Below are 27791 nucleotides of genomic sequence, written 5' to 3'. Positions count from 1 at the left end.
CTTCTTCTTTACCCATTCACCAATCACCTCAACACCTCTTCCCTAAAAACCCTTCACCTATCAAATCCCATCTTTCTCTTCACCACTTACACCCATCCTTCATAAAACTCCACCTACCTCACCATTCAAATTCAAACCACTTTCCCACCCAAACCCACCCATAATGGCCGAACCCTACCCCTCTCTTCACCCCTATATAAACCCATCTTCACTCCTTCCTTTTCACACACCCTAAACACTACTTCTCCCCCCTTTGGCCGAACCACAAAGCCACCTCCATCTCCTCTATTTCTTCTTCTTCTACTCTTTTCTTTCTTCTTTTGCTCGAGGACGAGCAAACCTTTTAAGTTTGGTGTGGTAAAAGCATTGCTTTTTGTTTTTCCATAACCATTTATGGCATCCAAGGCCGGAGAAACCTCTAGAAAGAGGAAAGGGAAAGCAAAAGCTTCCACCTCCGAGTCATGGAGATGGAGAGATTCATCTCAAGGGTGCATCAAGACCACTTCTATGAAGTTGTGGCCTTGAAGAAGGTGATCCCAGAGATCCCTTTCAAACTCAAAAAGGGTCAACTTTGATCAAAGGTTGGACCAAGTCCTCATAAACATTTGTGAAGAGGGCGCTCAATGGAAGAGAAACTCAAGAGGGAAGCCGGTTCAACTGAGAAGGCATGACCTCAAGCCCATCACTAAGAAAAGGATGGAGCAAACAAGAGACCCCACTCATCATGAAATCCCTGAGATACCTCAAGGGATGCACTTTCCTCCACAAAACTATTGGGAGCAACTGAACACCTCCCTAGGAGAACTGAGTTCAAACATGGGACAACTAAGGGTGGAGCACCAAGAACATTCCATCCTCCTCCATGGAATTAGAGAAGATCAAAGAATCATGAGAGATGAGCAACAAAGACAAGGAAGAGACATTGAGGAGCTCAAGCACCCCATAAGACCTTCAAGAGAAAGAACAAGCCGCCATCACTGAGGTGGACCCGTTCTTTAATCTCCTTGTTCTTTATTTTTCTGTTTTTCGAATTTTATGCTTATGTTTATCCATGTTTGTGTCTTATGATCATTAGTGTCTTAGTGTCTATGCCTTAAAATTATGAATGTCCTATGAATCCATCACCTCTCTTAAATAAACAATGTTCTTAATTGAAAAAGAGAAGAATTGCATGAATTTTAAATTTTATAACAGATTAATTATTTTGATGTGGTGGCAATACTTTTGTTTTCTGAATGTATGCTTAAACAGTGCATATGTCTTTTGAATTTGTTGTTCACGATTGGTTGGTTCTTGAAAGAATGATGAAAAAGGAGACATGTTACTGAGGATCTGAAAAATCATAAAAATGATTCTTGAAGCAAGAAAAAGTAGTGAATACAAAAAAAAAGGGGAAAGAAGAAAAAAAACGAAAAAAAAGGGGAGAAAGAGAAAAAGAAAGAAAAAGAAAGAAATAAAGTTGTGATCCAAGGCAAAACGAGTGTGCTTAAGAACCCTGGACACCTCTAATTGGGGACTCAAGCAAAGCTGAGTCACAATCTGAAAAGGTTCACCCAATTATGTGTCTGTGGCATGTATGTATCCGGTGGTAATACTGGAAGACAGAGTGCTTTGGGCCACGGCCAAGACTCATAAAGTAGCTGTGTTCAAGAATCATCATACTTAACTAGGAGAATCAATAACACTATCTGGATTCTGAGTTCCTAAAGAAGCCAATCATTCTGAATTTCAAAGGACAGAGTGAGATGCCAAAACTGTTCAGAGGCAAAAAGCTAAAAGACCCGCTCATCTAATTAATACTGATCTTCATAGATGTTTTTGGAATTCATTGCATATTCTCTTCTTTTTATTTTATTTGATTTTCAGTTGCTTGGGGACAAGCAACAATTTAAGTTTGGTGTTGTGATGAGCGGATGATTTGTACGCTTTTTGGCATTGTTTTTAGTATGTTTTTAGTAGGATTTAGTTAGTTTTTAGTATATTTTTATTAGTTTTTAATTAAAATTCACTTTTCTGGACTTTACTTTGAGTTTGTGTGTTTTTCTGTGATTTCAGGTATTTTCTGGCTGAAATTGAGGGACCTGAGCAAAAATCTGATTCAGAGACTGAAAAGGACTGCAGATGCTGTTGGATTCTGACCTCCCTACACTCGAAGTGGATTTTCTGGAGCTAAAGAAGCCCAATTGGCGCGTTCTCAATGGCGTTGGAAAGTAGACATCCTAGGCTTTCCAGAAATATATGATTGTCCATACTTTGCCCAAGATTTGATGGCCCAAACCGGCGTTCAAAGTCACCTTCAGAATTCCCAGCGTTAAACGCCGAAACTGGCACAAGAATGGGAGTTAAACGCCCAAATTGGCACAAAAGCTGGCGTTTAACTCCAAGAAGAGTCTCTACACGAAAATGCTTCAATGCCCAGCCCAAGCACACACCAAGTGGGCCCGGAAGTGGATTTTTATGTCATTTACTCATCTTTGTAATTCTTAAGCTACTAGTTCTCTATATATAGGACCTTTTGCTATTTGTATTTTCATCTTTTGATCACTTTAGATCTTAGATCAGATCATGGTTCTTCTGGTTCCCTCTCTGGGGCCGAGGCCAATGATCACTCTTGTTCTTATGTATTTTCAACGGTGGAGTTTCTACACACCATAGATTAAGGTGTGGAGCTCTGCTGTACCTCGAGTATTAATGCAATTACTATTGTTCTTCTATTCAATTCAGCTTGTTCTTGTTCCAAGATATTCATTCGCACTCAAGAACTTGATGAATGTGATGATTATGTGACGCTCATCATCATTCTCACTTATGAACAAGTGACTGACAACCACTTCTGTTCTACAAGCAAACAAGGCTCTAATGTTTATCTCTTGGGTTCTTTAACCGGAATCTTCGTGGTATAAGCTAGAATTGATGGCGGCATTCAAGAGAATCCGGAAGGTCTAAACCTTGTCTGTGGTATTCTGAGTAGGATTCAATGATTGAATGACTGTGACGAGCTTCAAACTCGCGATTGTGGGGCGTTAGTGACAGACGCAAAAGAATCATTGGATTCTATTCCGACATGATCGAGAACCGACAGCTGGATAGCCGTGCCGTGACAGGGTGCGTTGAACATTTCCACTGAGAGGATGGGAGGTAGCCACTGACAACGGTGAAACCCTTGCATACAGCTTGCCATGGAAAGGAGTAAGAAGGATTGGATGAAGACAGTAGGAAAGCAGAGAGACGGAAGGGACAAAGCATCTCCATTCGCTTATCTGAAGTTCTTACCAATGAATTGCATAAGTATCTCTATCTTTATCTTTTATTCATATATCATCCATAACCATTTGAGTCTGCCTGACTGAGATTTACAAGGTGACCATAGCTTGCTTCATACCAACAATCTCCGTGGGATCGACCCTTACTCGCGTAAGGTTTATTACTTGGACGACCCAGTGCACTTGCTGGTTAGTTGTGCGAAGTTGTGTTTATGCCATGGTATTGAGCACCAAGTCTTTGGGGCCATTACTAGGGATTATTTGAGTTGTGAAAAGTAGTGATCACAATTTCGCATGTCACTAGGCATGGATGTTTTACAAGATGATAAATGTGCATAGAATTGAGAGCTTTAATATTAAAGATGAGAGTACTTAGCTTCTTTGAAGATTCTTTAAGATCATGTTTAAAGTGAATTTTTGGTAGAACAACTAATATGACTTATTGGTGCATGTTAGCTTCTGTCATGATGAATATAATTGTTTCCATGGTGATATCAAGACTTTGTCGTCTCAGTTTTCATCGATGAACCCTTCTTTCATGCTTCCTAGCAACTTCAATCGCCTTTTTAAGAAACTTGTGTATCAGGTATTTCTGAATGTGTGGATTTCTTTGCTATGCACACCCTTGCAGACTTGTAGGGTGTTTATACAGATGTGGCAAAAGCATATCTAACTAACCTTAAGTTAGTTAAATTCAATGGTCCTTATCTTGAGAATCTTTCTTCCAAACTAAAGCCTCCATCTGGGGTATCCAACTTTGCTGGAGAGAAATTCTTGTCTAAAGAGCATGATACTCTCTCTTCTAGTGTTTCTTCTCTTCAAAAAAGTTAACAAACTAACATTTGAACTAGACACCATAAAGGCTAAGATAGCCAGTGTCAGCCTAGAGCAAGAGCAATCAACCAAGTATAATGAGGTTATTTTTTTCCATCATATCTTTTGATGATCTTTGTAAGTTTTCTCAGTTATTTATTTTGTGAAAGATGTAAGGTTTTGACAAAGTATATTTTTTTTCTTTGCTGCCTCTATGACTTTTATTATTATACCTTTTTTTGGTTGTTATGCTTCCCTTTTTATTGATATTATTCAAACTCCTCTAAGAAATTTTATTTTCTTTGCCTGCTTGTGTGATTATTTTATTTTGGATGCATACATTTTGCCTTTGCAGAAGGGAGGGTATTGTTATAAGAAAAGAACAATTAATTACTGCTATTTTTTTGCCTTTATTTTTTGAAGGCCAAAAATAAAGGTACCCAAAATTTTTCTTGCCCTGCTCTTACTCTTTTCTTTAAGGAGCTCATAGGGTGGGACACCTCATTTTCTAGAAATCTTTTTCATACGATTGAAGATGGAGTTTTTTTGCCACTACTTCAACGAACATTGGTTTATTATGGCAGAACTCCCTATTGAATGAGTCGGGATCCTAGAACACTAGGACGTATGGGCTTTTTCTATTCTTGTGAGCAGAGAATTGATAGCCCCCAAGCTTTTTTCAGGCCTCTAAATGACTTTTATTAAGACTTTGGCTACCTTTTTTCTAAATATACAGTTCCAACCTAAGTTGCTTAAATATGATAGTGCGCCTCCAAGATTTCAAAAGACTCATTGCTACTGTGTCTTCATCTGGGGACTCTTCCATGGTAATCATCCTTTCGGCCTCATCTACAATTTCAATTAGCGTTACCTCTCCCGCAACATCCATTATTCCAACGTCATGTTGGGCGAAAGGGGTGTTCTTCACAACTGCTTGATTTTGTTCTTTATTTAGGAGTATATTCCCTTTTTTCACTTGCTTATGGAACAATTTTCTTACCATGTAATAATTAGTCAAGTTATGGCTCTTATTTTGATGTACCATGCAACATAGTAGGTCCTTCAAATCTTCAAGAGTTAGTGGTTCTCTATTTATTTTGGCGTTCAATGTTCGATCCTCAAAACACTCATTTACGACCACCATGGCTAGATCACTAGAGATGGGTAGTGGAGGCGGAAGAATATTTCTACTAGAATCTTTAGAATAGGGACACCTTCTGCTCTTACCATCGACAGCACACACCTTTAGACTAGATATTTATTTAGATTTTCTTCCATTGTGTTTCATTGTCTTAGGTCAGATGCTTTCTTCAAGAGTTCGAAGAAAGTGTTTATATTGTTCATGAAAAGGTAAATTTGTGACCCATTTTTCACATTTTTAATACACATGTACACCGATTATGGTTCTGGGATGGTGTCAACGCTAAGTAAATCTAGATCTCTATATCTTTTGATAAATGCCACCAATTATTTATCTTGCTTCTATTTCAGTCTCCTCAGGTTCATTAGAGGGATTCCTCCTTTGGGAAATTGTTATATAATTCTGTCACAAATTTTTTCAAGTGTTGATGCTATTGATCTTCAATTTGGCATTGACGGAAGAAAAATGTCGATAAAGATTTTCACAAAAATATCACAATGCAAGTATAGTTCTAAATCGACAATTAAACCTCAATCAATGTTTAAATTATTTGTCACAAATACAAACCCAATAAAATAAACCAAAGTATTCAAACATCTGGTCATCTCTCAAGGAATTGTAGGGAAGTGTACTTCTTATTGGTTATGGTTTTGTATATTTTTGGGTTTTAGGTTTGATGACAAGAAAATATAAATTGCGAGAAAATAAACTAACAACTAAGAAAATAAACCAATCAACAAAATATTTTTGACACTGGTGCGTATGATTCTCCACACCTTCGTACTATTATACCAGCAAGTGCACTGGGTCGTCTAACTAATACCTGAGCGAGTCAGGGTCGATCCCACGAGGATTATGATTTGAAGCAAGCTATGGTTATCTTGCAGGTCTTAGTCAGGCTAAATTAAGAAGAGGTTATTAGTTTGAATGTTTAGATGTAGTTTGCTTGTGAAAGGAATACCGAATTGGAATAAATGATATGAATAGAGTTGAGAGTTGGAGTTGCTTTGCCTTTCTGAATTAACTCTGATACTACTGTCTTCTCTACTTGTGAATGATTTTCTTCTATGGCAGGTTGTATGTGATCAACGCCATGGGCCGTGGTCATTGATCTCTTCTGCTACAGATTGAACGCCATTGGCCATGGTCATTCAGTCTGAGGAAGGGTGAAGCGCTTAGCAAGTTGGTGCACGAAATTGTGATCAATACTTTTCAAAACATAAACAATCCCCGGTAATGGCTCCAAAGACTTGGTGCTCAATACCATGGCATAAACACAACTTCGCACAACTAACCAGCAAGTGCACTGGGTCGTCCAAGTAATAAACCTTACGCGAGTAAGGGTCGATCCCACGGAGATTGGTGGTATGAAGCAAGCTATGGTCATCTTGTAAATCTCAGTCAGGCAGACTCAAATGGGTATGGTGATAAATGAATAAAGCATAAAGATAAAGATAGAGATACTTATGTATATCATTGGTGTAAGAGCTTCAGACAAGCGTATGAAGATGCCTTCCCTTCCGTCTCTCTGCTTTCCTACTGCCTTCATCCAATCCTTCTTACTCCTTTCCATGGCAAGCTCGTGTAGGGTTTCACCATTGTCAGTGGCTACCTCCCATCCTCTCAGTGAAAGCGATTGGCATATGCCCTGTCACGGCATAGCGGAATTCAGCTGTCGGTTCTCGGTCAGGCCGGAATAATATCCATTGATACTTTTGCGTCTGTCACTAACGCCCTAGCCTGCTAGGAGTTTGGAGCACGTCACAGTCATTCAATCATTGAATCCTACTCAGAATACCACAGACAAGGTGAGACCTTCCGAATTCTCTTGAATGCCGCCATCAGTTCTTGCCTATACCACGAAGACTCTGATCTCACGGAATGGCTGGCTCGTTTGTCAGGCGAGCACTCGGTTGTCAGGCGATCAACCATGCATCGTGCAATCAGAAATCCAAGAGATATTCACTAAGCCTCGAATGCTTGTAGAACAAGAATGGTTGTCAGTCACCTTGTTCATAAGTGAGAATGATGATGAGTGTCACAGATCATCACATTCATCAAGTTGAAGAACAAGTGATATCTTGGATAAAGAACAAGCAGAATTGAATGGAAGAACAATAGTAATTGCATTAATACTCGAGGTACAGCAGAGCTCCACACCTTAATCTATGGTGTAGAAACTCCACCGTTGAAAATACATAAGAACAAGGTCTAGGCATGGCCGAATGGCCAGCCTCCCAATGATCTAAGATAGCATAAAACGAAGATAGCTACCAAAGTCCCCTAATACAATAGTAAAAGGTCCTACTTATAGATAACTAGTAGCCTAAGGTGTACAAAGATGAGTAAATGACATAAAAATCCACTTCCGGGCCCACTTGGTGTGTGCTTGGGCTGAGCAATGAAGCATTTTCGTGTAGAGACTCTCCTTGGAGTTAAACGCCAGCTTTTATGCCAGTTTGGGCGTTTAACTCCCAATTAGGTGCCAGTTCCGGCGTTTAACGCTGGAATTTCTTGAGGTGACTTTGATCGCCGGTTTGGGCCTTCAAATCTTGGGCAAAGTATGGACTATCATATATTGCTGGAAAGCCCAGGATGTCTACTTTCCAACGCCGTTGAGAGCGCGCCAATTGGGCTTTTGTAGCTCCAGAAAATCCACTTCGAGTGCAGGGAGGTCAGAATCCAACAGCATCTGCAGTCCTTTTGAGTCTCTGGATCAGATTTTTGCTCAGATCCCTCAATTTCAGCCAGAAAATACCTGAAATCACAGAAAAACACACAAACTCATAGTAAAGTCCAGAAAAGTGAATTTTAACTAAAAACTAATAAAAATATACTAAAAACTAACTAAAAGATATCAAAAACATACTAAAAACAATGCCAAAAAGCGTACAAATTATCCGCTCATCACAACACCAAACTTAAATTGTTTGCTTGTCCCCAAGCAACTGAAAATCAAATAAGATAAAAAGAAGAGAATATGCAATGAATTCCAAAAACATTTATGAAGATCAGTATTAATTAGATGAGCGGGGCTTTTAGCTTTTTGCCTCTGAACAGTTTTGGCATCTCACTCTATCCTTTGAAATTCAGAATGGTTGGCTTCTTTAGGAACTCAGAATCCAGATAGTGTTATTGATTCTTCTAGTTAAGTATGATAATTCTTGAACACAGCTACTTTATGAGTCTTGGCCGTGGCCCAAAGCACTCTGTCTTCCAGTATTACCACCGGATACATACATGCCACAGACACATAATTGGGTGAACCTTTTTAGATTGTGACTCAGCTTTGCTAAAGTCCCCAATTAGAGGTGTCCAGGGTTCTTAAGCACACTCTTATTTGCCTTGGATCACAACTCTTATTCTTTTCTTTTTTTCTTTCTTTTTCTCTTTCGGTTTTTTTTTCTTTTTTTTTTTCGCTTGCTTTCTTCCTTTTTTTGTATTCACTGCTTTTTCTTGCTTCAAGAATCATTTCTAATGATTTTTCAGATCCTCAGTAACATGTCTCCTTTTTCATCATTCTTTCAAGAGCCAACCTTCATGAACCACAAATTCAAGATACATATGCACTGTTTAAGCATACATTCAGAGAACAAGAGTATTGCCACCACATCAAATTAATTAAACTATTATAAAATTCAGAATTCATGCAATTCTTTCCTTTTCAATTAAGCACGTTTTTATTCAAGAAAGGTGATGGATTCATAGGACATTCATAACTCTAAGGCATAGACACTAAGACACTAATGATCATAAGACACAAACATAGACAAACATAAGCATAAAATTTGAAAAACAGAAGAATAAAGAACAAGGAAATCAAGGAACGGGTCCACCTTAGTGATGGCGGCTCTTTCTTCCTCTTGAAGATCCTATGGAGTGCTTGAGCTCCTCAATGTCTCTTCCTTGTCTTTGTTGCTCCTCTCTCATGATTCTTTGATCTTCTCTAATTTCATGGAGGAGAATGGAGTGTTCTTGGTGCTCCACCCTTAGTTGTCCCATGTTGGAACTTAGCTCTCCTAGAGAGGTGTTTACTTGCTCCCAATAGTCTTGTGGAGGAAAGTGCATCCCTTGAGGCATCTCAGGGATCTCTTGATGAGAGGGGTCTCTTGTGTGCTCCATCCTTTTCTTGGTGATGGGCTTGTCCTCATCAATGGGGGTATCTCCTTCTATGTCAACTCCAACTGAATAACAGAGGTGACATATGAGATGAGGAAAGGCTAGCCTTGCCAAGGTGGAAGACTTGTCCGCCACTTTATAGAGTTCTTGGGCTATAACCTCATGAACTTCCACTTCTTCTCCAATCATGATGCTATGAATCATGATGGCCCGGTCTATGGTAACTTCGGACCGGTTACTAGTGGGAATGATTGAGCGTTGAATAAACTCCAACCATCCTCTAGCCATGGGCTTGAGGTCATGCCTTCTCAATTGAACCGGCTTACCTCTTGAATCTCTCTTCCATTGTACTCCCTCTTCACATATAACTGTGAGGACTTGGTCCAACCTTTGATCAAAATTGACCCTTCTTGTGTAAGGATGTTCATCTCCTTGCATCATAGGCAAGTTGAACGCTACCCTCACACTTTTCGGACTAAAATCCAAGTATTTCCCCCGAACCATAGTAAGATAATTCTTTGGATCCGGGTTCACACTTTGATCATGGTTCTTGGTGATCCATGCATTGGCATAGAACTCTTGAACCATCAAGATTCTGACTTGTTGAATGGGGTTGGTAAGTACTTCCCAACCTCTTCTTTGGATCTCATGGCGGATCTCCAGATATTCACCCTTTTTGAGTGAAAAGGGGACCTCGGGGATCACCTTCTTCAAGGCCACAACTTCATAGAAGTGGTCTTGATGCACCCTTGAGATGAATCTATCCATCTCCCACGACTCGGAGGTGGAAGCTTTTGCCTTCCCTTTCCTCTTTTTAGAGGTTTCTCCGGCCTTGGATGCCATAATGGTTATGGAAAAACGAAAAAGCAACGCTTTTACCACACCAAACTTAAAATGTTTGCTCGTCCTCGAGCAAAAAAAGAAAGAAGAGAGTAGAAGAAGAAGAAATGAGAGAGAGGGAGATGGTGGTGTGTTCGGCCAAAGAAGGAGGAGAAGTGGTGTTTAGGTGGTGTGAAAATGAAGAAGTGAAGAAGGGTATTTATAGGAGAGAGGGGAGAAGGAGTTCGGCCAAGTGTGGGTGGGTTTGGGAGGGAAAGTGGTTTGAATTTGAAGGGTGAGGTTGGTGGGGATTTATGAAGGATGGATGTGAGAGGTGAAGAGAAAGATGGGATTTGATAGGTGAAGGGTTTTTGGGGAAGAGGTATTGAGGTGATTGGTGAATGGGGGAAGAAGAGGGAGGATGGTGGTGGGGTCCTGTGGGGTCCACAGATCCTGTGGTGTCAAGGAAAAGTCATCCCTGCACCAAATGTTGCTCAAAATCACGTTTTGAGCCATTTCTGGCGTTAAACGCCGGGCTGATGCCCATTCCTGGCGTTTAACGCCAGGTTCTTGCCCTTTTCTGGCGCTTAACGCCAGTCTGGTGCCCTTTCTGGCGTTAAACGCCCAGAATGGTGCCAGACTGGGCGTTAAACGCCCAACTGCTAGGCTTACTGGCGTTTTAAACGCCAGCAACATCTTCCTCCAGGGTGTGCTGTTTTTCTTCCTGTTTTTTATTTTGTTTTTGCTTTTTTCATTGATTTTGTAACTTCTTATGATCATCAACCTACAAAAAAAACATAAAATAAAAGAAAATATATAAAATATAATCATTGGGTTGCCTCCCAACAAGCGCTTCTTTAATGTCAGTAGCTTGACAGATGGCTCTCATTGAGCCTTACAAATGATCAGAGCAATGTGGGAACCTCCCAACACCAAACTTAGAGTTTGAATGTGGGGGTTCAACACCAAACTTAGAGTTGGTTGTGGCCTCCCAACACCAAACTTAGAGTTTGACTTTGGGGGCTCTATTTGTCTCTGATTTGAGGGAAGCCCTTCAAGCTTCATCTCCATGGTGACAGAGGGATATCCTTGAGCCTTGAACACATAGGATTTTTCATTCACTTGAATGATTAGTTCACCTCTATCAACATCAATCACAGCCTTTGCTGTGGCTAGGAAGGGTCTGCCAAGGATGATGGATTCATCCATGCACTTCCCAGTCTCTAGGACTATGAAATCAGTAGGGATGTAATGGTTTTCAACTTTTACCAAAACATTCTCTACAAGTCCATGAGCTTGTTTTCTTGAGTTGGCTGCCATCTCCAATGAGATTCTTGCAGCTTGTACCTCAAAGATCCCTAGCTTCTCCATTACAGAGAGAGGCATGAGGTTCACACTTGACCCTAAGTCACACAAGGCCTTCTTGAAGGTCATGGTGCCTATGGTACAAGGTATTGAAAACTTCCCAGGATCTTGTCTCTTTTGGGGTAATTTCTGCCTAGACAAGTCATCCAGCTCTTTGGTGAGCAAGGGAGATTCATCTTCCCAAGTCTCATTTCCAAATAACTTGTCATTTAGCTTCATGATTGCTCCAAGATATTTAGCAACTTGCTCTTCAGTGACATACTCATCCTCTTCAGAGGAAGAATACTCATCAGAGCTCATGAAAGGCAGAAGTAAGTCCAATGGAATCTCTATGGTCTCATTTTGAGTCTCAGATTCCCATGGTTCCTCATTGGGGAACTCAGAGGAGGTTGGTGTACGCCCATTGAGGTCTTCCTCAGTGGCGTCCACCTCCTTTCTTTCCTCTCCATATTCGGCCAGGGTTATGGCTTTGCACTCTCCTTTTGGATTTTCTTCTGTGTTGCTTGGGAGAGTACTAGGAGGGAGTTCAGTAATTTTCTTGCTCAGCTGACCCACTTGTCCTTCCAAATTTCTGATGGAGGACCTTGTTTCATTCATGAAACTTTGAGTGGTTTTGATTAGATCAGAGACCATTGTTGCTAAGTCAGAGGTATTCTGCTTAGAACTCTCTGTCTGTTGCTGAGAAGATGATGGAAAAGGCTTGTTATTGCCAATTCTGTTTCTTCCACCATTATTGTTATTGAAACCTTGTTGAGGTCTCTCTTGATTCTTCCATGAGAAATTTGGGTGATTTCTCCATGAAGAATTATAGGTGTTTCCATAGGGTTCTCCTAGGTAATTCACCTCCTCCATTGAAGGGTTCTCAGGATCATAAGCTTCTTCCTCAGATGAAGCTTCCTTAGTACTGCCAGGTGCATTTTGCATTCCAGACAGACTTTGAGAAATTAAATTGACTTGTTGAGTCAATATCTTGTTCTGAGCCAATATGGCATTCAGAGTGTCAATCTCAAGAACTCCTTTCTTCTGACTAGTCCCATTGTTCACAGGATTCCTTTCAGAAGTGTACATGAATTGGTTATTTGCAACCATTTCAATTAGCTCTTGAGCCTCTGTAGGCGTCTTCTTCAAATGAAGAGATCCTCCAGCAGAGCTATCCAAAGACATCTTGGATAGTTCAGAGAGACCATCATAGAAGATACCTATGATGCTCCATTCAGAAAGCATGTCTGAGGGACATCTTCTGATTAATTGTTTGTATCTTTCCCAAGCTTCATAGAGGGATTCTCCATCCTTCTGTCTGAAGGTTTGGACTTCCACTCTAAGCTTACTCCATTTTTGAGGTGGAAAGAACTTTGCCAAGAAGGCATTGACTAGCTTTTCCCAAGAGTCCAGGCTATCCTTAGGTTGTGAGTCCAACCATATTCTAGCTCGTCTCTTACTGCAAAAGGGAATAGCATCAGTCTATAGACCTCAGGGTCAACCCCATTAGTCTTGACTGTGTCACAGATTTGCAAGAACTCAGCTAAAAACTGATGAGGATCTTCCATTGCAAGTCCATGGAACTTGCAATTCTGTTGCATTAGAGAAACTAATTGAGGCTTAAGCTCAAAGTTGTTTGCTCCAATGGCAGGGATAGAGATGCTTCTCCCATAGAAGTTGGGAGTGGGTGCAGTAAAGTCACCCAGCACCTTCCTTGCATTGTTGGCATTGTTGTTGTTTTCGGCTGCCATGTGTTCTTCTTCTTTGAAGAATTCGGTCAGGTCCTCTAAAGAGAGTTGTGCTTTGGCTTCTCTTAGCTTTCTCTTCAAGGTCCTTTCAGGTTCAGGATCAGCTTCAACAAGAATGCCTTTGTCTCTGCTCCTACTCATATGAAAGAGAAGAGAACAAGAAAATATGGAATCCTCTATGTCACAGTATAGAGATTCCTTGAAGTGTCAGAGGAAAAGAAAAATAGAAGAAGAGAAGGTAGAAGAATTCGAACTTGATTAGATAGAGTTCGAATTGTGCATTAGGAAGGAGTAGTACTCCATAAATAGAAGGATGTGGAAAGGAGGGAAGAGGATTTTCGAAAATTCAATGAAAAAGATTTTGAAAACATTTTGAAAAACACTTAATTGATTTCGAAAATAAAAGTGAGAAAGAAATCAAGTGATTTTTGAAAAAGACTTTGAAATTAGAAATTAAAAAGATTTGATTGAAAAACTATTTTGAAAAAGATGAGGTTAAGAAGATATGATTAGTTTTAAAGAGATGTAATTGAGAAGATATGATTTGAAAACAATTTTAAAAGATATGTTTTGAAATCAATTTTAAAAGATTTGATTTTGAAAATTAGTGACTTGCCTAACAAGAAAAGATATGATTCAAACATAAAACCTTCCTCAACAGAAAAGGCAAAAAATGTTCAATCAAATCATTAATTGTTAGTAAGTATCTTTGAAAAAGGAAAGAAATTGATTTTGAAAACATTTGATTGAAAAGATATGATTTGAAAAAGATTTGATTTTGAAAAACTTTGAAAACTTGAAAAAAAATTGATTTGAAAACAAAATTCTCCCCCTAGCACCATCCTGGCGTTAAACGCCCAGAATGGTATACATTCTGGCGTTTAACGCCCAAAATGCTACCTCTTTGGGCGTTAAACGCCCAACCAGGCACCCTGGCTGGCGTTTAAACGCCAGTCTGTCTTCTTCACTGGGCATTTTTGAATGCTCAGTTTTTCTGTATAATTCCTCTGCAGCATGTTCTGAATCTTCAATTCTTTGTATTATTGACTTGAAAAGACACAGATTAAAAATATTTTGGATTTTTAATAATAAAAAATGCAACAAGAATCAAATAACAATGCATGCAAGACACCAAACTTAGCAGTTTGTGTACTACTGACACTATATGAGACACATAAACACTCAAGCCAAAAGAATTCAAAGATCAGAGTAAGAAATCATCAAGAATTACTTGAAGATCCTTAAGACACATGAATGAATGCATGCAATTGACACCAAACTTAAGATGAGACACTAGACTTAAGTAAGAAACATCAAATATTTTTTGTTTTTATGATTTTGTGATTTTTTTGTGTTTTTTCGAAAATTAAGTGGAAAAAGATATCAAAATTCTTAATGAGAATTCCAGGAATCAGTGCAATGCTAGTCTAAGACTCCGGTCCAGGAATTAGACATGGCTTCACAGCCAGCCAAGCTTTCAAGGAAAGCTTCGGTCCAAAACACTAGACATGGCCAAAGGCCAGCCAAGCCTTAGCAGATCACTGCTCCAAAAGCAAGATTGATAAAAATCATCAAGCTCTTGTGATGATGAGTTGAAACCTCGGTCCAATGGAATTAGACATGGCTTCTCAGCCAGCCAGATTTCAACAAATCATCATGAAACTCTAGGATTCACCTTCAAGAATTTCGAAAAAAATAAATGCCTAATCTAAGCAACAAGATGAACCGTCAGTTGTCCATACACAAGAACAATCCCCGGCAACGGCGCCAAAGACTTGGTGCTCAATACCATGGCATAAACACAATTTCGCACAACTAACCAGCAAGTGCACTGGGTCGTCCAAGTAATAAACCTTACGCGAGTAAGGGTCGATCCCACGGAGATTGGTGGTATGAAGCAAGCTATGGTCATCTTGTAAATCTCAGTCAGGCAGACTCAAATGGGTATGGTGATAAACGAATAAAGCATAAAGATAAAGATAGAGATACTTATGTATATCATTGGTGTAAGAGCTTCAGACAAGCGTATGAAGATGCCTTCCCTTCCGTCTCTCTGCTTTCCTACTGCCTTCATCCAATCCTTCTTACTCCTTTCCATGGCAAGCTCGTGTAGGGTTTCACCATTGTCAGTGGCTACCTCCCATCCTCTCAGTGAAAGCGATTGGCATATGCCCTGTCACGGCATAGCGGAATTCAGCTGTCGGTTCTCGGTCAGGCCGGAATAATATCCATTGATACTTTTGCGTCTGTCACTAACGCCCTAGCCTGCTAGGAGTTTGGAGCACGTCACAGTCATTCAATCATTGAATCCTACTCAGAATACCACAGACAAGGTGAGACCTTCCGAATTCTCTTGAATGCCGCCATCAGTTCTTGCCTATACCACGAAGACTCTGATCTCACGGAATGGCTGGCTCGTTTGTCAGGCGAGCACTCGGTTGTCAGGCGATCAACCATGCATCGTGCAATCAGAAATCCAAGAGATATTCACTAAGCCTCGAATGCTTGTAGAACAAGAATGGTTGTCAGTCACCTTGTTCATAAGTGAGAATGATGATGAGTGTCACAGATCATCACATTCATCAAGTTGAAGAACAAGTGATATCTTGGATAAAGAACAAGCAGAATTGAATGGAAGAACAATAGTAATTGCATTAATACTCGAGGTACAGCAGAGCTCCACACCTTAATCTATGGTGTGTAGAAACTCCACCGTTGAAAATACATAAGAACAAGGTCTAGGCATGGCCGAATGGCCAGCCTCCCAATGATCTAAGATAGCATAAAACGAAGATAGCTACCAAAGTCCCCTAATACAATAGTAAAAGGTCCTACTTATAGATAACTAGTAGCCTAAGGTGTACAAAGATGAGTAAATGACATAAAAATCCACTTCCGGGCCCACTTGGTGTGTGCTTGGGCTGAGCAATGAAGCATTTTCGTGTAGAGACTCTCCTTGGAGTTAAACGCCAGCTTTTATGCCAGTTTGGGCGTTTAACTCCCAATTAGGTGCCAGTTCCGGCGTTTAACGCTGGAATTTCTTGAGGTGACTTTGATCGCCGGTTTGGGCCTTCAAATCTTGGGCAAAGTATGGACTATCATATATTGCTGGAAAGCCCAGGATGTCTACTTTCCAACGCCGTTGAGAGCGCGCCAATTGGGCTTTTGTAGCTCCAGAAAATCCACTTCGAGTGCAGGGAGGTCAGAATCCAACAGCATCTGCAGTCCTTTTGAGTCTCTGGATCAGATTTTTGCTCAGATCCCTCAATTTCAGCCAGAAAATACCTGAAATCACAGAAAAACACACAACTCATAGTAAAGTCCAGAAAAGTGAATTTTAACTAAAAACTAATAAAAATATACTAAAAACTAACTAAAAGATATCAAAAACATACTAAAAACAATGCCAAAAAGCGTACAAATTATCCGCTCATCACAACACCAAACTTAAATTGTTTGCTTGTCCCCAAGCAACTGAAAATCAAATAAGATAAAAAGAAGAGAATATGCAATGAATTCCAAAAACATTTATGAAGATCAGTATTAATTAGATGAGCGGGGCTTTTAGCTTTTTGCCTCTGAACAGTTTTGGCATCTCACTCTATCCTTTGAAATTCAGAATGGTTGGCTTCTTTAGGAACTCAGAATCCAGATAGTGTTATTGATTCTCCTAGTTAAGTATGATGATTCTTGAACACAGCTACTTTATGAGTCTTGGCCGTGGCCCAAAGCACTCTGTCTTCCAGTATTACCACCGGATACATACATGCCACAGACACATAATTGGGTGAACCTTTTCAGATTGTGACTCAGCTTTGCTAAAGTCCCCAATTAGAGGTGTCCAGGGTTCTTAAGCACACTCTTATTTGCCTTGGATCACAACTCTTATTCTTTTCTTTTTTTCTTTCTTTTTCTCTTTCGGTTTTTTTTTTCTTTTTTTTTTTCGCTTGCTTTCTTCCTTTTTTTTGTATTCACTGCTTTTTCTTGCTTCAAGAATCATTTCTAATGATTTTTCAGATCCTCAGTAACATGTCTCCTTTTTCATCATTCTTTCAAGAGCCAACCTTCATGAACCACAAATTCAAGATACATATGCACTGTTTAAGCATACATTCAGAGAACAAGAGTATTGCCACCACATCAAATTAATTAAACTATTATAAAATTCAGAATTCATGCAATTCTTTCCTTTTCAATTAAGCACGTTTTTATTCAAGAAAGGTGATGGATTCATAGGACATTCATAACTCTAAGGCATAGACACTAAGACACTAATGATCATAAGACACAAACATAGACAAACATAAGCATAAAATTTGAAAAACAGAAGAATAAAGAACAAGGAAATCAAGGAACGGGTCCACCTTAGTGATGGCGGCTCTTTCTTCCTCTTGAAGATCCTATGGAGTGCTTGAGCTCCTCAATGTCTCTTCCTTGTCTTTGTTGCTCCTCTCTCATGATTCTTTGATCTTCTCTAATTTCATGGAGGAGAATGGAGTGTTCTTGGTGCTCCACCCTTAGTTGTCCCATGTTGGAACTTAGCTCTCCTAGAGAGGTGTTTACTTGCTCCCAATAGTCTTGTGGAGGAAAGTGCATCCCTTGAGGCATCTCAGGGATCTCTTGATGAGAGGGGTCTCTTGTGTGCTCCATCCTTTTCTTGGTGATGGGCTTGTCCTCATCAATGGGGGTATCTCCTTCTATGTCAACTCCAACTGAATAACAGAGGTGACATATGAGATGAGGAAAGGCTAGCCTTGCCAAGGTGGAAGACTTGTCCGCCACTTTATAGAGTTCTTGGGCTATAACCTCATGAACTTCCACTTCTTCTCCAATCATGATGCTATGAATCATGATGGCCCGGTCTATGGTAACTTCGGACCGGTTACTAGTGGGAATGATTGAGCGTTGAATAAACTCCAACCATCCTCTAGCCATGGGCTTGAGGTCATGCCTTCTCAATTGAACCGGCTTACCTCTTGAATCTCTCTTCCATTGTACTCCCTCTTCACATATAACTGTGAGGACTTGGTCCAACCTTTGATCAAAATTGACCCTTCTTGTGTAAGGATGTTCATCTCCTTGCATCATAGGCAAGTTGAACGCTACCCTCACACTTTGCGGACTAAAATCCAAGTATTTCCCCCGAACCATAGTAAGATAATTCTTTGGATCCGGGTTCACACTTTGATCATGGTTCTTGGTGATCCATGCATTGGCATAGAACTCTTGAACCATCAAGATTCCGACTTGTTGAATGGGGTTGGTAAGTACTTCCCAACCTCTTCTTCGGATCTCATGGCGGATCTCCAGATATTCACCCTTTTTGAGTGAAAAGGGGACCTCGGGGATCACCTTCTTCAAGGCCACAACTTCATAGAAGTGGTCTTGATGCACCCTTGAGATGAATCTATCCATCTTCCACGACTCGGAGGTGGAAGCTTTTGCCTTCCCTTTCCTCTTTTTAGAGGTTTCTCCGGCCTTGGATGCCATAATGGTTATGGAAAAACGAAAAAGCAACGCTTTTACCACACCAAACTTAAAATGTTTGCTCGTCCTCGAGCAAAAGAAGAAAGAAGAGAGTAGAAGAAGAAGAAATGAGAGAGGGAGATGGTGGTGTGTTCGGCCAAAGAAGAGGAGAAGTGGTGTTTAGGTGGTGTGAAAATGAAGAAGTGAAGAAGGGTATTTATAGGAGAGAGGGGAGAAGGAGTTCGGCCAAGTGTGGGTGGGTTTGGGAGGGAAAGTGGTTTGAATTTGAAGGGTGAGGTTGGTGGGGATTTATGAAGGATGGATGTGAGAGGTGAAGAGAAAGATGGGATTTGATAGGTGAAGGGTTTTTGGGGAAGAGGTATTGAGGTGATTGGTGAATGGGGGAAGAAGAGGGAGGATGGTGGTGGGGTCCTGTGGGGTCCACAGATCCTGTGGTGTCAAGGAAAAGTCATCCCTGCACCAAATGTTGCTCAAAATCACGTTTTGAGCCATTTCTGGCGTTAAACGCCGGGCTGATGCCCATTCCTGGCGTTTAACGCCAGGTTCTTGCCCTTTTCTGGCGCTTAACGCCAGTCTGGTGCCCCTTTCTGGCGTTAAACGCCCAGAATGGTGCCAGACTGGGCGTTAAACGCCCAACTGCTAGGCTTACTGGCGTTTAAACGCCAGCAACATCTTCCTCCAGGGTGTGCTGTTTTTCTTCCTGTTTTTCATTTTGTTTTTGCTTTTTTCATTGATTTTGTAACTTCTTATGATCATCAACCTACAAAAAAAACATAAAATAAAAGAAAATATATAAAATATAATCATTGGGTTGCCTCCCAACAAGCGCTTCTTTAATGTCAGTAGCTTGACAGATGGCTCTCATTGAGCCTTACAAATGATCAGAGCAATGTGGGAACCTCCCAACACCAAACTTAGAGTTTGAATGTGGGGGTTCAACACCAAACTTAGAGTTTGGTTGTGGCCTCCCAACACCAAACTTAGAGTTTGACTTTGGGGGCTCTATTTGTCTCTGATTTGAGGGAAGCCCTTCAAGCTTCATCTCCATGGTGACAGAGGGATATCCTTGAGCCTTGAACACATAGGATTTTTCATTCACTTGAATGATTAGTTCACCTCTATCAACATCAATCACAGCCTTTGCTGTGGCTAGGAAGGGTCTGCCAAGGATGATGGATTCATCCATGCACTTCCCAGTCTCTAGGACTATGAAATCAGTAGGGATGTAATGGTTTTCAACTTTTACCAAAACATTCTCTACAAGTCCATGAGCTTGTTTTCTTGAGTTGGCTGCCATCTCCAATGAGATTCTTGCAGCTTGTACCTCAAAGATCCCTAGCTTCTCCATTACAGAGAGAGGCATGAGATTCACACTTGACCCTAAGTCACACAAGGCCTTCTTGAAGGTCATGGTGCCTATGGTACAAGGTATTGAAAACTTCCCAGGATCTTGTCTCTTTTGGGGTAATTTCTGCCTAGACAAGTCATCCAGCTCTTTGGTGAGCAAGGGAGATTCATCTTCCCAAGTCTCATTTCCAAATAACTTGTCATTTAGCTTCATGATTGCTCCAAGATATTTAGCAACTTGCTCTTCAATGACATACTCATCCTCTTCAGAGGAAGAATACTCATCAGAGCTCATGAAAGGCAGAAGTAAGTCCAATGGAATCTCTATGGTCTCATTTTGAGTCTCAGATTCCCATGGTTCCTCATTGGGGAACTCAGAGGAGGTTGGTGTACGCCCATTGAGGTCTTCCTCAGTGGCGTCCACCTCCTTTCTTTCCTCTCCATATTCGGCCAGGGTTATGGCTTTGCACTCTCCTTTTGGATTTTCTTCTGTGTTGCTTGGGAGAGTACTAGGAGGGAGTTCAGTAATTTTCTTGCTCAGCTGACCCACTTGTCCTTCCAAATTTCTGATGGAGGACCTTGTTTCATTCATGAAACTTTGAGTGGTTTTGATTAGATCAGAGACCATTGTTGCTAAGTCAGAGGTATTCTGCTTAGAACTCTCTGTCTGTTGCTGAGAAGATGATGGAAAAGGCTTGTTATTGCCAATTCTGTTTCTTCCACCATTATTGTTATTGAAACCTTGTTGAGGTCTCTCTTGATTCTTCCATGAGAAATTTGGGTGATTTCTCCATGAAGAATTATAGGTGTTTCCATAGGGTTCTCCTAGGTAATTCACCTCCTCCATTGAAGGGTTCTCAGGATCATAAGCTTCTTCCTCAGATGAAGCTTCCTTAGTACTGCCAGGTGCATTTTGCATTCCAGACAGACTTTGAGAAATTAAATGACTTGTTGAGTCAATATCTTGTTCTGAGCCAATATGGCATTCAGAGTGTCAATCTCAAGAACTCCTTTCTTCTGACTAGTCCCATTGTTCACAGGATTCCTTTCAGAAGTGTACATGAATTGGTTATTTGCAACCATTTCAATTAGCTCTTGAGCCTCTGTAGGCGTCTTCTTCAAATGAAGAGATCCTCCAGCAGAGCTATCCAAAGACATCTTGGATAGTTCAGAGAGACCATCATAGAAGATACCTATGATGCTCCATTCAGAAAGCATGTCTGAGGGACATCTTCTGATTAATTGTTTGTATCTTTCCCAAGCTTCATAGAGGGATTCTCCATCCTTCTGTCTGAAGGTTTGGACTTCCACTCTAAGCTTACTCCATTTTTGAGGTGGAAAGAACTTTGCCAAGAAGGCATTGACTAGCTTTTCCCAAGAGTCCAGGCTATCCTTAGGTTGTGAGTCCAACCATATTCTAGCTCTGTCTCTTACTGCAAAAGGGAATAGCATCAGTCTATAGACCTCAGGGTCAACCCCATTAGTCTTGACTGTGTCACAGATTTGCAAGAACTCAGCTAAAAACTGATGAGGATCTTCCATTGCAAGTCCATGGAACTTGCAATTCTGTTGCATTAGAGAAACTAATTGAGGCTTAAGCTCAAAGTTGTTTGCTCCAATGGCAGGGATAGAGATGCTTCTCCCATAGAAGTTGGGAGTGGGTGCAGTAAAGTCACCCAGCACCTTCCTTGCATTGTTGGCATTGTTGTTGTTTTCGGCTGCCATGTGTTCTTCTTCTTTGAAGAATTCGGTCAGGTCCTCTAAAGAGAGTTGTGCTTTGGCTTCTCTTAGCTTTCTCTTCAAGGTCCTTTCAGGTTCAGGATCAGCTTCAACAAGAATGCCTTTGTCTCTGCTCCTACTCATATGAAAGAGAAGAGAACAAGAAAATATGGAATCCTCTATGTCACAGTATAGAGATTCCTTGAAGTGTCAGAGGAAAAGAAAAATAGAAGAAGAGAAGGTAGAAGAATTCGAACTTGATTAGATAGAGTTCGAATTGTGCATTAGGAAGGAGTAGTACTCCATAAATAGAAGGATGTGGAAAGGAGGGAAGAGGATTTTCGAAAATTCAATGAAAAAGATTTTGAAAACATTTTGAAAAACACTTAATTGATTTTCGAAAATAAAAGTGAGAAAGAAATCAAGTGATTTTTGAAAAAGACTTTGAAATTAGAAATTAAAAAGATTTGATTGAAAAACTATTTTGAAAAAGATGAGGTTAAGAAGATATGATTAGTTTTAAAGAGATGTAATTGAGAAGATATGATTTGAAAACAATTTTAAAAGATATGTTTTGAAATTAATTTTAAAAGATTTGATTTTGAAAATTAGTGACTTGCCTAACAAGAAAAGATATGATTCAAACATAAAACCTTCCTCAACAGAAAAGGCAAAAAATGTTCAATCAAATCATTAATTGTTAGTAAGTATCTTTGAAAAAGGAAAGAAATTGATTTTGAAAACATTTGATTGAAAAGATATGATTTGAAAAAGATTTGATTTTGAAAAACTTTGAAAACTTGAAAAAAAATTGATTTGAAAACAAAATTCTTCCCCCTAGCACCATCCTGGCATTAAACGCCCAGAATGGTATACATTCTGGCGTTTAACGCCCAAAATGCTACCTCTTTGGGCGTTAAACGCCCAACCAGGCACCCTGGCTGGCGTTTAAACGCCAGTCTGTCTTCTTCACTGGGCATTTTTGAATGCTCAGCTTTTTCTGTATAATTCCTCTGCAGCATGTTCTGAATCTTCAATTCTTTGTATTATTGACTTGAAAAGACACAGATTAAAAATATTTTTGGATTTTTAATAATCAAAAATGCAACAAGAATCAAATAACAATGCATGCAAGACACCAAACTTAGCAGTTTGTGTACTACTGACACTATATGAGACACATAAACACTCAAGCCAAAAGAATTCAAAGATCAGAGTAAGAAATCATCAAGAATTACTTGAAGATCCTTAAGACACATGAATGAATGCATGCAATTGACACCAAACTTAAGATGAGACACTAGACTTAAGTAAGAAACATCAAATATTTTTTGTTTTTATGATTTTGTGATTTTTTTGTGTTTTTTCGAAAATTAAGTGGAAAAAGATATCAAAATTCTTAATGAGAATTCCAGGAATCAGTGCAATGCTAGTCTAAGACTCCGGTCCAGGAATTAGACATGGCTTCACAGCCAGCCAAGCTTTCAAGGAAAGCTTCGGTCCAAAACACTAGACATGGCCAAAGGCCAGCCAAGCCTTAGCAGATCACTGCTCCAAAAGCAAGATTGATAAAAATCATCAAGCTCTTGTGATGATGAGTTGAAACCTCGGTCCAATGGAATTAGACATGGCTTCTCAGCCAGCCAGATTTCAACAAATCATCATGAAACTCTAGGATTCACCTTCAAGAATTTCGAAAAAAATAAATGCCTAATCTAAGCAACAAGATGAACCGTCAGTTGTCCATACACAAGAACAATCCCCGGCGACGGCGCCAAAGACTTGGTGCTCAATACCATGGCATAAACACAACTTCGCACAACTAACCAGCAAGTGCACTGGGTCGTCCAAGTAATAAACCTTACGCGAGTAAGGGTCGATCCCACGGAGATTGGTGGTATGAAGCAAGCTATGGTCATCTTGTAAATCTCAGTCAGGCAGACTCAAATGGGTATGGTGATAAACGAATAAAGCATAAAGATAAAGATAGAGATACTTATGTATATCATTGGTGTAAGAGCTTCAGACAAGCGTATGAAGATGCCTTCCCTTCCGTCTCTCTGCTTTCCTACTGCCTTCATCCAATCCTTCTTACTCCTTTCCATGGCAAGCTCGTGTAGGGTTTCACCATTGTCAGTGGCTACCTCCCATCCTCTCAGTGAAAGCGATTGGCATATGCCCTGTCACGGCATAGCGGAATTCAGCTGTCGGTTCTCGGTCAGGCCGGAATAATATCCATTGATACTTTTGCGTCTGTCACTAACGCCCTAGCCTGCTAGGAGTTTGGAGCACGTCACAATCATTCAATCATTGAATCCTACTCAGAATACCACAGACAAGGTGAGACCTTCCGGATTCTCTTGAATGCCGCCATCAGTTCTTGCCTATACCACGAAGACTCTGATCTCACGGAATGGCTGGCTCGTTTGTCAGGCGAGCACTCGGTTGTCAGGCGATCAACCATGCATCGTGCAATCAGAAATCCAAGAGATATTCACTAAGCCTCGAATGCTTGTAGAACAAGAATGGTTGTCAGTCACCTTGTTCATAAGTGAGAATGATGATGAGTGTCACAGATCATCACATTCATCAAGTTGAAGAACAAGTGATATCTTGGATAAAGAACAAGCGGAATTGAATGGAAGAACAATAGTAATTGCATTAATACTCGAGGTACAGCAGAGCTCCACACCTTAATCTATGGTGTGTAGAAACTCCACCGTTGAAAATACATAAGAACAAGGTCTAGGCATGGCCGAATGGCCAGCCTCCCAATGATCTAAGATAGCATAAAACGAAGATAGCTACCAAAGTCCCCTAATAGAATAGTAAAAGGTCCTACTTATAGATAACTAGCAGCCTAAGGTGTACAAAGATGAGTAAATGACATAAAAATCCACTTCCGGGCCCACTTGGTGTGTGCTTGGGCTGAGCAATGAAGCATTTTCGTGTAGAGACTCTCCTTGGAGTTAAACGCCAGCTTTTATGCCAGTTTGGGCGTTTAACTCCCAATTAGGTGCCAGTTCCGGCGTTTAACGCTGGAATTTCTTGAGGTGACTTTGAACGCCGGTTTGGGCCTTCAAATCTTGGGCAAAGTATGGACTATCATATATTGCTGGAAAGCCCAGGATGTCTACTTTCCAACGCCGTTGAGAGCGCGCCAATTGCGCTTCTGTAGCTCCAGAAAATCCACTTCGAGTGCAGGGAGGTCAGAATCCAACAGCATCTGCAGTCCTTTTGAGTCTCTGGATCAGATTTTTGCTCAGATCCCTCAATTTCAGCCAGAAAATACCTGAAATCACAGAAAAATACACAAACTCATAGTAAAGTCCAGAAAAGTGAATTTTAACTAAAAACTAATAAAAATATACTAAAAACTAACTAAAAGATATCAAAAACATACTAAAAACAATGCCAAAAAGCGTACAAATTATCCGCTCATCACAAGTCATTCTCCTGGCGATCCTACTCAAAATGCCACAGACAAGGTCGAATCTTCCAGATCAGAGAATGCTGCTTCTTTGGATTCTAGCCTATACCACAGAGACCCTAATCTCCCCAGAAATCGGTTGAACTGGTGTCTCGAGATGTCCCCAACAAAGTCATGGATTAACCGTCTGAGAGATGTATAAACATAGTTGTTGGCTCATGCTTTCCAGTCATGTATTCACAAGAACCCAAGTAGACGCGGGTGTTTGTCAGGCACGTTCGTCTTAATGTGATGAACAGAGCTAATAATATGTCAGATCATCATGTTCACTACGATGAAGATTGGATATACAACTTAGAAACAGATCAAACACGGATTAGGGAAGAAATAGTAATACTTTCATTAATTCATAGGGCTGAATGATGGTAAAGATGTTCTTATGATTACGTAAAATACACTTTAAATACTAAATTGATGTCTAGTAAGGGTAAAACAGTCTATTTGGTGCTAAAATCCACTTCTGGGGCCCACTTGGTGAGTGTTTGGGCTGAGCTTTGATGGGATCCATGTGCTATGACGTCTCTTGGGTGTGGAACGCCAGCTAGGGGTTCCTCTTTCGGTGTTGGACGCTGGTCTCTGCTCTTTGGGCGCTGGACGCTTGGAAGGGGGCAGGTAGCTGGTGTTGGACGCCAGTTTTGAGCCTTCTAATCCGAAGCAAAGTATAGACTATTATATATTGCTGGAAAGCTCTGGAAGTCAGCTTTCGAGAGCCATTGAGAGAGCTTCATTTTGATCTCTATAGCTCCAGAAAAGCTCTTCCTAATGCAGACAGTTCAGATCCGAACAACATCTATAGTGCTTTCTCTATCTCTGAATCAGACTTCTGTTCCAACTCCTAAATTTTAGCCAGAAAATACCTGAAATTGTACAAAAACACAAAAACTCATAGTAGAATCCAAAAATATGAATCTAACATTAAAACCTATAAAAACTCAATAAAAACTAAACAAAAACTACTAAAAACTATATGAAAATGATGCCAAAAAAGCGTATAAAATATCCACTCATCACAACACAAAACTTATACCATTGCTTGTCCCCAAGCAACTAAAAACACAGTAGGATAAAAAGAGAATTAAGATACAATAAATTTCTAAGTTTCAAATGAAGCTTAGTTAAAATAAGATGAGCGGGACTTAGTAGTTTTTTGCTTCTAAATAGTTTTGGCATCTCACTATCCATTGAAACTCAGAGATGTTGGCATCATTAGAAACTTAGAATCCAGATGATATTATTGACACTTCTTGTTAAGCTTATTTTGATTCTTGAACACATCTTTTTTAGTCTTGGCCGTGACCCTAAGCGCTCTGTTTTCCAGTATTACCACCGAATACATTCATGCCACAGACACTTTAACTGGGTGAACCTTTTCAAATTGTGACTCAGCTTTGCTAGAGTCCCCGAATAGATGTGTCCAGAGTTCTTAAGCACACTCCTTTTTCTTTGGACCACGACTTTAACCGCTTAGTCTCATGCTTTTCACTTGACACCTTCATGCCACAAGCACATGATTAGGGACACCTTAGATTGAGCCGCTTAGGCCAAGATTTTATTCCTTTGAGCCCTCCTAACCACTGATGCTCAAAGCCTTGGGCCCTTTTACCCCTGCCTTTTGGTTTTAAGGGCTATTGGCTTTTTCTGCTTGCTTTTTCTTGCTTCCACAACCAATTTATGGATTTTTCAGATCACCAATAATACTTTTCCTTTTTCCTTATTCTTTCTAGAGCCAACATTCATAAATTTCAACTTCAAATATGCACTTTTTATTTTATACATTCAGAAAACAAAAGCAATTGACACCATATCAACATAATTACACTAATCTTATTTTAAACTTGAAATTCATGCACCTCTCAATTTCCTTTCAATCAAAATTTTCTTTTAAGTAAGGTGAGAGATATATAGAGCATTTTACAACTTTAATACATCAATGTAAATGATCATGCAACTAAAATAAGAGAACAGATAAATAAAGAGACAAAAACAGAAAAATAATAGGAAAAGAGTGAAAGAGAACGAATCCACCTGACTGATGGTGGCTAGTGCTCCTCCTTGAGCATCTCATGTAGTGCTTGATCTCTTCAATGTCACTCCTTTGTCTTTGTTGAGGCGGCTCAGGTGCATGCTTTCTGGTTTGCCCCATCCTCTTTTTCTATACTTAAGAGTGGTAAAAGTCACAAAGCAAAGCTTTTGCAATACCAAACTTAAGATTTTTGCTCGTCCTCGAGCAAATATGATCAATGGGGAAGAAGAAGGTGGGGTAGCTGGAGCTTTTGTGAGACCTCTTGGTCCTAAGAGGCTAGGAAATTCCAGATTCCCTACTTCTCTGCATTGGCATTTGGATGCCCAAAGGCTGCTCCCTACTGGTGTTCAATGCCAGCAATGCTCCCCTCTTAGGGCATTGAATGCCCAGTGAGGGCTTCCTCACTGGCGTTTAACTTTAACACTTTTTCCAGAGTGTTCTATTTTTACTGCTTTGAATTCTTTCTCTTGACTGATGC

The 27791-nt window shown here is 40.2% G+C and overlaps 2 non-coding genes across 2 annotated transcripts; both read left to right on the top strand.

Moving 5' to 3' along the window:
- The first annotated feature begins 12738 nt into the window (after positions 1-12738).
- LOC130971996 (small nucleolar RNA R71) lies at positions 12739-12846 on the top strand. The gene has a single exon (XR_009083201.1). It is a non-coding gene; the product is annotated as a small nucleolar RNA R71 (small nucleolar RNA).
- Positions 12847-21293: 8447 nt separating this feature from the next.
- On the top strand, positions 21294-21401 carry LOC130971995 (small nucleolar RNA R71). Its single transcript, XR_009083200.1, has one exon. It is a non-coding gene; the product is annotated as a small nucleolar RNA R71 (small nucleolar RNA).
- The last annotated feature ends 6390 nt before the right edge of the window (positions 21402-27791 follow it).

This window comes from Arachis stenosperma, chromosome 3 (assembly GCF_014773155.1).
Source record: "Arachis stenosperma cultivar V10309 chromosome 3, arast.V10309.gnm1.PFL2, whole genome shotgun sequence".
Lineage (NCBI taxonomy): Eukaryota > Viridiplantae > Streptophyta > Magnoliopsida > Fabales > Fabaceae > Arachis > Arachis stenosperma.
Note: the sequence above shows the minus strand (reverse complement) of the source record. Positions and strands in the feature narration are given on the sequence as shown.